Source organism: Neophocaena asiaeorientalis, unplaced genomic scaffold, assembly GCF_003031525.2.
Source record: "Neophocaena asiaeorientalis asiaeorientalis breed wild unplaced genomic scaffold, Neophocaena_asiaeorientalis_V1.1 scaffold62, whole genome shotgun sequence".
NCBI classification, from domain to species: domain Eukaryota; kingdom Metazoa; phylum Chordata; class Mammalia; order Artiodactyla; family Phocoenidae; genus Neophocaena; species Neophocaena asiaeorientalis.
The window spans coordinates 2,443,098-2,454,999 of NW_020175191.1; positions in this window are offsets into that span (position 1 = coordinate 2,443,098).

Sequence of the window (11,902 nt, forward strand, 5' to 3'; positions counted from 1 at the left end):
TACAGAGGAGAAGCCTGGGCAGAGAAGCTAGAGAGGTATTTCTTCACTATAATCAGGAGAGGGTGGGTTGCATAATCTACTTTTTGGCCTGACCCTCTGAACCTGGCCAGAGCCCCGGGGACTAGGATTATGACCAGCCTCCCCATCCTCCATTTCTCTCTCCTTCCCTGGAAGATGCAGACACTACAGCCACCAGGCAAATAACCAATGGCCCCTGGAAAAGTCCCATTCAGAGATGTACCTGAGAAATACCTGAGCGTGTGTGTATGTGTTGGGGCAACAGGGGCTATTCTGTTCTGAGGCTCACAGACGTTCTCCATTAATAATAAGCTCTGCTGTGGCTTGTAAATTTATTAGGAGAACGTAGTATAATTAAAATTTAGGGTTGGGGGGAGGGGGAGCAGAAAGCCTTTGCTTCCTTTCCGAGATCCAGGCCGAACTACCGATGGGGATAATTAGCAGAGTCCAGACAGAGAAGGAATTAATGCTCTTGGAAAAGCTGTGATGAGGAAGACAATGCTGGGTTAATTACGGCCGCACCAAGCTTTATGACCGGGAGCCTGTTTCCACCATCATTAGGGGATTCAGGGATAAATCAGAGACCAATGTGGAGTGTTAGAGCATTGGCGTTAATTTAGCAATTATTAGTATTTTGGCAGATGGTATAACTGTGCCTTTCTGCCTGATTGGTCAGGGCATGTAGCCACTCTGAATGGGGCAATCAAGCCTGGGGTGATGGGGGGAGAGGCAGACAGAAAGCTTCATTCTTTTCCCTCTACTCCCCTCTCCCTGTTTATACCTGCAACTAGTGAGAAGAGAGGTCTGCCTGGGTCCTCGTGGAGCGAGAAAAACAGTTCAGCGCCCCGCACAGAGAGAAGGGAGGGATGAGGTAGTGTCAGACACCTGGAGCATTCAGGGCTGGATGCCCTGCTCACTTCTACTTTCAGCCCCTCTGCCTTCAGTTCAAGTGTGGCTGAGTCCTTCCATTTTTAGAGGCTTCTTTTCCTAAGCTGGACCAGCAGGGGTGCCACTTAGCTGGGTCAGGACTTTCTCTTAGCCTGCTGCACCCCGCTCCAGACAGCCCTACAGAGACCAAGGAAACCTGGCCTGATCCACATGCCTCAGTCTTACTCCTTATTTTCAGTCATACATCCCCAACTCTGTGGACAGGGAGGACAGAGTAACATTAGGACAGTTAGAAGAGAACACAGCTTTATACAGAGCTTGGAGGGATGCAGCATTCTGGATCTACCATCCCCACTCTTGAAGTTTCCACACAGAGAGAAGAGAACTTCTAGACCTGTAAATCCAAGGGCTCTACAACCCCTAGATACTGGACCCTGGTTCTAGAATTGTAAAGCCCGAGACGCACCGTAGTGTCCGAATAGCATCACCATGGGTTCTAAAGGACTGTGCATTGCACCTTTCCCCAAAGAAGGAGAAATCTGCAGAATTCCTTCCTTCCATCAAGGAGTGAGGGAGTGACTCACTCAGTTATAGAAACAGGACTTTTGTATTTTGATGAAATGCTGTGCATTTAATTTGGCATCACAAGCAGGAAAAATACCTGTGCTGCAAAAGGCCAACTTTAAAGCCAGGTGGCTGAATCATAGAACATCTCCATAGTCATTAGAAAAGTGAACAAACATCACGTACATCTCATGGCCATAGGTAAGCCAGAGAATAACCATTCCTGCCTACCCATCTGGAAGGGGCAGGGCAGCTCAGGCTCTCTCAACAGATTCCTGCATTTTCTGGAACAACTCTTTACTTCTGCTCACTACCTTGAGAACCATACAACGCAGAACCCATGCTACCCACACTTAACTCTCTTCAACTTGGCTCATGGAAAAAGTTTATTCACCTCCATAAGGCAAATGACATAAAGAAAGGTGACGAACTGCCTGCCAATTTCCCCTGGGGTGGGGTTGTGGGGGTGGATATTAAGAAGGAGAGAGCAGACCCTTTACCTTTAGAGTTTTTTTTTTTTTTATAAAAAAAAGATGGGACTTGCTTTCAGCTTGGACAGTTTGTGTAGAGATGTTTCCCAGTCAGGGTCTGATTGAGATTTCCTGTGCAGTTCCTAGCACAGACCTTGGCATATAGGAGTGTCCCAGTAAATGATAGCAGAGTCTGAATCTCTGTTGTTGAATCTCAGGGTGTTACTAGAAATCCCATGAGCTAGAGACTTAGAGAAGGAGTGAAGGCAGGGGAAAACATACAATGGTAAAGGGAACTGGGCATGCTCTTGTCACTTGCATTTTTCACAAAACTGCAAATGAAAAGATGCAGCGTTTCTCTGACTGGAGAATCTGGACCCAGACAGTGGCTCTGGGATGCAGGGAGTAGGCTGGGAGATGTGATACCTGTGTGCCCTGGTCCCGAATACCACAGCATCTCCCCAGACGCCATGCTCCCCTAAACCCCCAAGATCCCAAAGCCACACTCAACCATTTTCTTTCTTCTGCTATGATCAAGGGTGGCCTTCGGCCTGCCCCATCCCTTTCAGCCCTCCCCCGCCCCAGCTTGGCCCCAGGGCTTACTCAGACTTGTGATTCAGCAGCCAAAGTTAAAGTTCCCCAAGGCTGACAACTCAACCTCGCTTTCTGAAGCAGCCTGCAGGAAAGGCATACTGATTCATCTGGGCCTGCTGGCTCTCACCCCTCAGCCTTCTCTCACCCGCAGCCTGGCCATCCAGGTACCTGTCATTCCAGACTATGGGGTGTCCCTCTGGAGTCAGAACACCAGTGCCTCCCTGTATCAGGATGTGCTACACACATATGCCAGCCGCCCCTCCCCCCACTCTTAGCATTTCTGCCCTAAACAGACAGGAGAAACAGCCTCCATACCCGATGGAACTCGACAGGTGTGTTCTCACCTTGAATTAGCCCCTTTAGGATCGGAGGGGTCAGAACCAGCATTAAGGGCCCCACTGGAGATGGATCACTGGAGGAAAGGATGGAAGGAGCTGGGGAGGCAGGAAGGAAGAGACACCCTGACTTGGGGAAAATTGTGTGTCTGTTGGATATAGGGAGCTGGGTGGTGTAGATGGTGAGGGCACGGAGAACCAAAGTCTGATAATACTTGCTGGGCCTAATCTGCTCAGAGATTCTTCAAGAAGAATCAACCTCTTCAACCTCCATCACTGTACCACCCTCTAAAAGTTCTTCTGCATGTCTAACCTCAGTCCCTTCTGCTGCAGTAATCGACCCATTGATTAAACATTGCCAGGGCCGGGGAGAGAGAGAGAGAGGGAGCAGCGCCCCCCTACAACCCACACAGGGCCGAGGTGGGCTCCACGCGTCCCGAGGCTGGACACAGCTCCACCTCACGCACACAAGCCTCCCCTGGCCCACCACCCTCTTCTCTCTCCCCCATCCCCCAGCGGCACTGTTCCTAACCTAGAACCTATCTGTATCTCTGACCTCTAACCTCAAGTGAAAACAGGGCCCTGGAACCTGCGGCCTCTGGGGAGCTTACCCCACCTGTACCTCCTCCAAGAACCGCGGCTTCCGGTCCCAGGAGAAGCGTGTGGAGACGAAATTCCCGCCTCTCGAGGCCCCCTCCTCGCTTTCCCGCGCGGGTGGTGCGCAGCCGCGGGGCGACCCCAGCGTACCTCTAGGCCCAGTGCCACTGGGGTCAGGGTCGGGGTACAAGGAGAGGTGCAGTCTGCGGAGCCAAAGGAACCCCAGCGCCTTGGTCCCTGCAGGATCTCCCCACCCCCACTCCGCATTCTCTCGAGGCTTCGCACTGCTCCCAGCCTCTCCCCGCGCAGAGGGAACGCGACCCGGTACTCCCTTCCGCCCAGGACCCTCCAGACGTCGGGATCCGGACAAAGAAGCCCGGCCGTATCGGGCGAGCGCGGCCGCGCGGCGCCGGTGAGACAGGTAAATACCCGCCACCGGCCGGCCGCCAACCTGCCCACCCACCCGCGGCTCCGGCCGCCAGGGCGCGACACGAGACCCCCAGCGGAGACGCAGAAAGCCACTCGCAGCCGGAGACACCCGGACACAAAGACCTCGTGCCAGCCGCAGATCCAAGTTTCTCCCTGAGAGACCCAGGGGGCTCGGGCCGCGTTCCCCGAGAGAACAGATAAACTAACGGACAGACCGACAGACGCACCCAGGGACGTCGACACCCCCGAAGAGACGAGTTACTTCCTCAGCCGGGATGTCCCTGGTCTCCTGCTCGCTCTATAGACCCCTCCACTGGCAGATCGCCCGCAGAGCGAGCAGAGAGACAGGAGGGAAACTGAGGCCCCTTGGGGCGCCGCGTCCCGGGAGCCCGGCTTTCCGCGGGGGCCCCGCAGAGTCACACAGGAGGGGGCAGTGGGATTCTCTCCCTCCCGGGTCCCCTTCACGTCTCTCTGCTTGCCCTGCAGGCGATGGGCCAGGGCACTGGCCGAGGCTGGATCCGAATCCAGAATCCTGCGCCGGAGTTCTCCATCTAGGTTCCGGCGTTCCCGGGGTTGGGGCTTTGGGGAGCGGGGACAGCCAGGGCGAGAATCCGGGAAGGGAGGGGGGCCTCGGCTTTTCTGTTACCTGCGTCGGCAGCGCTCGGACTCAGCTCTGGGGGCTCTAGCTCGAAGCTCCGACAAGTCTCCACGTCCAGCCCGAGAGGGGGCGGCCGAGCCCGGCACAGCGAGGCCAGGACCGCGAGCGCCGCCTGGCACCGAGGCTCCCCGGTCTCCCACACCCCGCTCATGCCCTGGATACCCCAGCCCTCCAAGCAGCCGCCCGAAACCGCGCCGCGGCCGGACTGGGGCGGGGCAAGGCGTCCCCAAGAAGACCCTCCCCGCAGCGGCCCCCTCGGGCTCCGTTCGGCTTTTAATCACTTCCCCGCAGGGTCTCCGCCCCTCACGTGGCATCCCGCAGCAGCTGGCAAGTCTGGCGCCTCACGGCCGCCCCCTCTACACTCAGCGACCAGTCTGAGTCCGGGCGGTTCAAGGCGGGGGAGCCAGGTTGTTCTGCATCCTGGAGGGTGCAACACTCGGGAAAGAGCCTGGGATCTGGCTCCGCATTCACGGCCTGGTGTGACCTTGGGCCTCTCTGAGCCTCAATTTTTCCTCTCTCTATAAGGGGTATAATAATTACGAGTGTTTCACGGGTTGCCTGGGGATATAAAGATAGTGTTTGTGAAAACACTTGTAAATTGCCCCATGCCACACAAGTGGAAATGAAATAGACAAACCTATTACAGAAAGAAGGATGACCCCGCAGAGAGTGGGAGGACCTTGGCCAAGGTTCCTGATGGGAGAAATTAGTCAGACTTGGCCCAAGTCGCAGCTTCGAAGACAGAAAACCCTAAGACTGCGGGGCGATGCGAACTGCAAAAAGACTTTCTGAGCCCCGCAATCCTGAGGTCCGCGGTACCCGCACGTTGCTATGGCGACGGGAGGCAGCGGCCGTCTCTCTCCATGGCAACGGGAAGGGAAAGTTTCTGGCGAATCGGAATGGGGGGTGTTTCAAGAGGGCTCTCAGTTCCCGCCAGACCCATCTCTCCGCATCTGTGCAACACCACTGATGTTACGCTTGCTATTAAGCGTAACAAGGTCCAGGAAGACGGAAAACTAAACGGGAGGATTGAGGCTAGATAGGGCAGAACAATTCCCTCCAGGAATCGTGGTGTGAGGTCCAGGAGCAGATTGACTGAGGGGCTCCTAGGCGCCTCACTCAGCCTGGATGTCTGTGGAGAGCCACCGGGTCGCGGCCCTGAGGGGCCCTGTCACAAAAGTCTTGCGTCATCAGCTGGTCGGCGGGTGGGGCTCTTCCTCTGTGCGGTTCACCTGAAACCCCAGGCTCAGGTCCCTTTGCCTTCCCGGAGCTGGGAAGGAAACTTTAGCTGGAGCCTCTGGAAGCCACAGGGCTGGTGTGTACCTGGGTGGCGGATGGAGGAGGAGGGTCTTTCCTCCTAATTAACACGCTAAGTGGAATTGGCTCGGGAGGTGACTCACGTTCCGGAGGCAGGAGATTCAGAGCCGCAGCTCCTGGCGGTGTCCATCGTGCTCCATCTGCACCAACCGCGCTAGCCGACACTTGACTGCCCTGGGCATGCCCTGGGTACAGAGGGTCAAGCCAAGGCCTAAGAGAACCGTGGCCTAACTGGGCGGTTTTTCCTCTCCCCCATGCGCTTCCTAGCTCTGTCCATGGTGCTGAAGGCCCAGTTGGTGCGACCGTCGCGTGGGCACCCCGTTAGGGAGGTGGGGTGGGGCGGGCAATTGCGGTGGGTTCGAAGCTTCCACCCTGACTTCAGGAGCTTGCGACAGGGGAGGGCTAGGAACTCAGGCAGGAGGGACTGAGCAGGCATGATCCCAGCCACACAATGCAATCCAGGCTGCCTCCCTGTGGGAGGTGCTCAGCTGCTGTTCCAAGAACAGGTGAGGCTGTGGAGTCCCCATTCTCCTCCCAGTGCTCTTAGAACTCACCTGAGGGGCCCAGAGGCCCCATCACTTTTCCCTCCACCACCCTATGCAGAGCTCAGTAGCTGGGAGAGACTGGAGCTCAGAGGCCCCTTGTCATAAGCTCATTAGCAGTTTCCGAGGGGGTTGGTTTGTGTTTATGTAAAACAACAAATGAGAAGAACCGCTCTCTGCCCATGTTTATGGCAACTCTCACTCCGCGGCGATTTCTCCCTCCGCCTCTCAAATTCCCGGGGAAATTTGCAGAACAAAGCGCCTTGTGTTGCCTTTGAAGAAAATGAAAAAACACAGGTCTGTTCCAAGAGCCCAGGCCCCTGATGCAGGGAAATCAATATTTTGCTTTACAGTGAGTGGGGGAATTTGCATCTAAACTGAAGGCAAAGGAGCCTGTTCGGAGCGGAGCAGGTGGTAGGAACCGAGAATTAACAGATAATTTCTCATTGTTCCAGGATTCTGCCTCCACACTCGGCAGGCGGTTCTGCAGCGTCTCTGGTGCCCCGGCAGCAGTTCCGGACTTGGCATTTCTCATCCTAACGGGGAGAAAAAGGTTCTGCTCTGACGGGGCTGCGGCTCCCCAGTCAATAACCATTGAATCTGGATTGTGCAAGTGACTGTGTGCGTGTGAATGAGAGAGAGAAACAAGAAAGACAGAGACCGAGATAGAGATAAAAGACAGACACCTGGAGAGGCAGAGAATGAGAGAGACATGCAAAGAGACAAATAGAGGAGATAGATTCAGAGAGCAGAGAGAGAGACTGAACTGGCATGCATGTAAAGGGATGTATAAAGGGACACTCATTCAGAAAGAGAGATAAAAGAGAAAGGTGGTTTTTCTTACATTAAGAACAAAGCTTTGCCTTAGTGGTCATTTTCCTGCCCTCTCCCCCACAGTTAATTGCTGATACTTGTGGTCACATAACCAGACACAAAGCAGAAAAAATATCCTCATGTAAAGATGGGACCCTTTCCTCTCTAGAACCCCTTTCCCTTACAAGCCCACTCCCAAAACACATCTATGCTTCTTCCCATGTGAAGAGACCAAATTCAGACTCCCATGGTCCGTCCTACTCAGACCTGGGGAGGGAAGGAGAGGGAAGGAGAGGGAAGAAATGAAATTGTTGCCGCTCAATGCTACTTCTCACAGGAAGACCATTCTGAGTTTTATTTAGGGGTGGGGAAGAGAAGGAGGGGCGGAGACAGCCAGCATGGCATAGGCAAACAAAGGCACAGGGAGCTGGGTTCCATGACTGGTGCACCAAACCAGCCGCGGGGCAGTCACCTCCCCTGCCAGGGCCTAGGTTTCCTTATTGGCAAGACAATGAAGTGGGATAAGGAGCTCTTTGAGTCTCCGTCCAGCAACCACACTCTAGGATTTTACAGGAGGGGAAAAGAGGAAGCTGAGCAGGGAAAAGGAAGGAGGGAGTGAGGAGCAGGTTTTTCTGGCTCTCAAGAAGAGTGTGTCACAGATGTTCAGACCCACATTGGGCTTCTCCTGCCTCATTACTCTCATCTCCTGTACAGTCATGGCTGGAGCCCCCGAGGCCAGACTGCTCAGGAGCAGGAGAGGGCATTGGGGGTGAGGCGAGAGGAAGAACGAGAAGAGGCCTGAGGCAAAAACCGGTGGCCTCCCACTCCTTTGCCGTCAGTCCTCTGATCAGAAATAGCCAAAGTACACTTCCCCTTCGCCCCCCACCCCAAGTCTCTTAGGCAGTGGCCTGACTGCCCTTGGAAGCTTCCCAACCTGTTCTGAGCAGCAATGTCCTGTTGAGTTACGCTACAAATAAAATAAATTAAAACAAAATAATCATTTCAAAAAAGAAATTAAACCTCAGTAGGAAATTGCTAATGCTGTAGGCGGGAAAAATGAGCTCTTTTGACATGAGCCGATGTGTCATATTGTCTTTCCATCTCAATGCAATTTCTAAATAGGGAACCCTTTCCCCGTTCCCTCCTCCCCTCTAAACCCCCAGCAGAGATGTGAAGGAATCAGTCTGATATTCATAGGTGGATTGTCTGACGCTCAGGGAGAGATACAGAGAAATAGACACAAGCAGACCCACTGCTTTGCCGAGCAGATTGGAGCCAAGGGGGCTGTGACCCAACCTTGAGGACCACTGATCGCCTCTCTCCATCTCTCCCATTTCCTGCTTACTGAGGCATCTGGCCACTTTCTGCGAAGGTTTTTAACTTAAAGAAAACAGACTGAACCTGTTCTACTGCTGGTGGAGAATTCAGTTGATGTCCTGAATTGGGGAGTGGGAGTAACTTTATCCCATTATTTGGAACACACTCTTCTATGGAATCCCCATGGGGTTTCTGCCAAAACAGCTTTATCGGTGTTTCCAGCAGATGTCACCCTGTGCCCCCAACCTCACACCAACACAGCAACTCTAGCCAAAGCTGGGTGACTTCTGCAAACCATGCCCTTCCAAGCCATTATAAGAGTTTTCAGGAATTCCTCCTTGCCTGAAAGATGCAGAAGACATTGCAGAGCCCTGAGTCGATGCCCAGGTGTTTTTGAGAGTCCAGTCTTGCTTTTATTCTAGGAAAGGTCCTTGACAATTCAAACCTCCTGAGCTGAGGGTGTATCTGCCCCTGTCTCATTTCTTCCCCATTTCAGAGGCCCCATTTCTGTTGTGTTTTCTGCTCAAGCATACAGAGTTCCAGATCAGACTTGGGAAGCCTGGACAGAGTTTGCTGCTTCCAGCCTGGCTTTGTGGGCTAACGCAGGCTGGGGACCAGAAAAGCAGATACAGGTTCAAGGTCAGAAGGCAACATCCTCCCTAAAACAGTTTTAGACATGGACCTAACAATGTTGAGTCCAGGGCTTCCTCTGCATTACTTGAGAAGTGAGAATGATATTGGAGAGGAAGGGCTGGGAAGGAAGCCAATTGTACTCTTCTTCACACTGACCTTGGATAGAAGAAAGAGCATCGGTTTTGGAGTCAGACAGACCTGTGTTCAAATCCTGGCTCTGTCACTTAGTAGCTGTATCACTTGAGGCACTTAGCTCTCTGAACCTCAACTTTTCATCTGTAAATTGGGACATATAAGGCCTGCTTTATAGTGTACAAAGATTAAATACCTGGAGTTAAATGCTTACTATATTATGGCTGATTCATGGCAGGTGTTCAAACAAATGACAGTTCCTATCCCTTTCTTCCTTCTCTCAGATCATAGAGGGAAAGCCAGCAGGAACATTGTCTAAAGGTTAACCATACCCTGAAGATTGCCAAAAGCAAATCTGCCTCATTTAATTTTATAACAACCCTAAGAGGCAGAATGGGTGGGTGCTAGTAGTCCATTTGGTAAATGAGGAAGTTAAGTGACTGGTCCATGGTCACACAAGCTAGGATGTAGCAGATAACTGGAATCTAGGCCTTCTGATCCCTGGTGAGTGTCTCTTCCTTCTACTGGGGAGGATGGTGAGGGTATGAATAACTTTTTTCTTTTACAAAAAAAGGTTATAATATTTTCAAATTGACTTCATAATAAATACAAAGTATTTGGAAAGAAATTACAGAGTACTGAAAGATTCACTCCTGTGTCTCTTTGCAAAGGTCTTGGCCCTCTGACCTTAGCCATCCAATTACCCTTTGGACCCAGTTGCTGGTCTAGAGAAAAGACAGTGTCATTGATGAAACACAGGGCTGGGACCAGACAGCTTCATGGCTCAGGACATGCTTGGCTGCTTCACTCAACAGAGATAGGACTCCTCAGAGGACAGCTTAGGGAGTCTCTGCTACAGCTGGGTTGTGTCCTGTGGTCATAGCACAGCTTCCAGGAAAGGTCCAAGCCAAGATTCTTGTACGACCAGGACCCCAAGGACTGGGATTATCCCCAAGGAGCCTGGAGAAACTTTGTAATCTCAGGACTCTCGCTGTTCCACTAACGAAAAGAAACCGGATAAAACGCCAAAACTGGGATTCCCTGGTGGCGCAGTGGTTGGGAGTCCGCCTGCTGATGCAGGGGACGCGGGTTCGTGCCCCGGTCAGGGGGGGTCCTGCATGCTGCGGGGCGGCTGGGCCCGTGGTCCATGGCCACTGAGCCTGCGTGTCCAGAGCCTGTGCTCCGCAACGGGAGAGGCCACAACAGTGAGAGGCACGCGTACTGCAAAAAAAAGCCAAAACTAATTAAAGTGACAAATCCAAAAAAGGCCCTGTCAAAACTAGGAAGTCTTAATCCTGGATTTCAACAGAACCCAAGCAGGAAGAATCAACAGAGTGTGCATTGGGTCAGGGGCCTACTGCCCCCTGTGCGATGAAGGGCTGGAGCCCCTGGAGAGAACAAATCTGTTCCCTAAATTTTAGCCTCCATCCATTCAGTAGCAAAAAATTCTTTTCCATCCCAGCCCCCAAGCATCATCTGTGTGTCTGCTGTTTGCTAGATGTACAGTGAGTGGTTTTATTGGCTCAGTCCCCACCTTCATTACTACTCCTGTACATTTGTAAAGTGGAACAGTTTATACAACGGTCTCGCGTATGTTGTCTCATTTCATACTTGCAACAGCCCTAGGAAGTGAATATTATTATCCTCCTTTTACTGGTGAGGTCTCAAGAGAGGCTAAAAATAACTGACTTGGGATCACAGCTAGCAAGTGACAGAGCCAGAACCTGAGCCTGTCTTTTTACATCATTCATTCATTCAGCATTTATTGAGGTCCTACTAAGTCCCAGTTCTGGACCAGGCACATAAGAACAGTCCTGTGTTGTTTCCCATAAGCACTAGCCCTCCATCACACACAGTGTGCAGAGCCCTAAGCATATACGACCTTTGTCCTGGGGGAGTGCGCATAATCGGTTGCAGAGAGAGGCCACACATGAAATTGGTTTAAGATGAGTTCTCTGACCTCTTTGCTGCAGAGTTGCCCATGCCCACATCGACTGTGAAATTCGCTCCTGTGACATGACTCTCTCTGGATTGCTCTTTTCTCCTGATTCTCTCACTCTCTCCTCTGACTCCTCCCAGGCCTTCCATTTTCTCCAGGGTTCAACTCTCATCCCTTCTTCTGTCTCTGCACATTCTCTCCAGTGATCTCATCTACTCCTAGGGCTTTAAATACTAAATAAGACGAATAGTAATAGTACTAAACACTTACTAAGACTTATTGTGTTTCAGGGTCTATGTTGCTTGCTTAACATGGATTACATCATTTAATTCCTACAACAACCCTAGTATTATCTGCAGTTTATAGGTATCAAGTGATGGAGCCAGCACTTGAACCCAGGCAGTCTCACTCCAGAACCTAGATCCTAAGGACTCCCAATTCTGCATCTGACTCTTCAATCTCTCCTTGGATCTACACATGCATTTCTAAATTCCTCTTCTGAACACTTTTTTTTTTTTTTGCAGTACGCAGGCCTCTTACTGTTGTGGCCTCCCCCGTTACGGAGCACAGGCTCCGGACACGCAGGATGTGCAGGCTCAGCAGCCATGGCTCAAGGGCCCAGCCGCTCCGCGACACGTGGAATCCTCCCGGGCCCG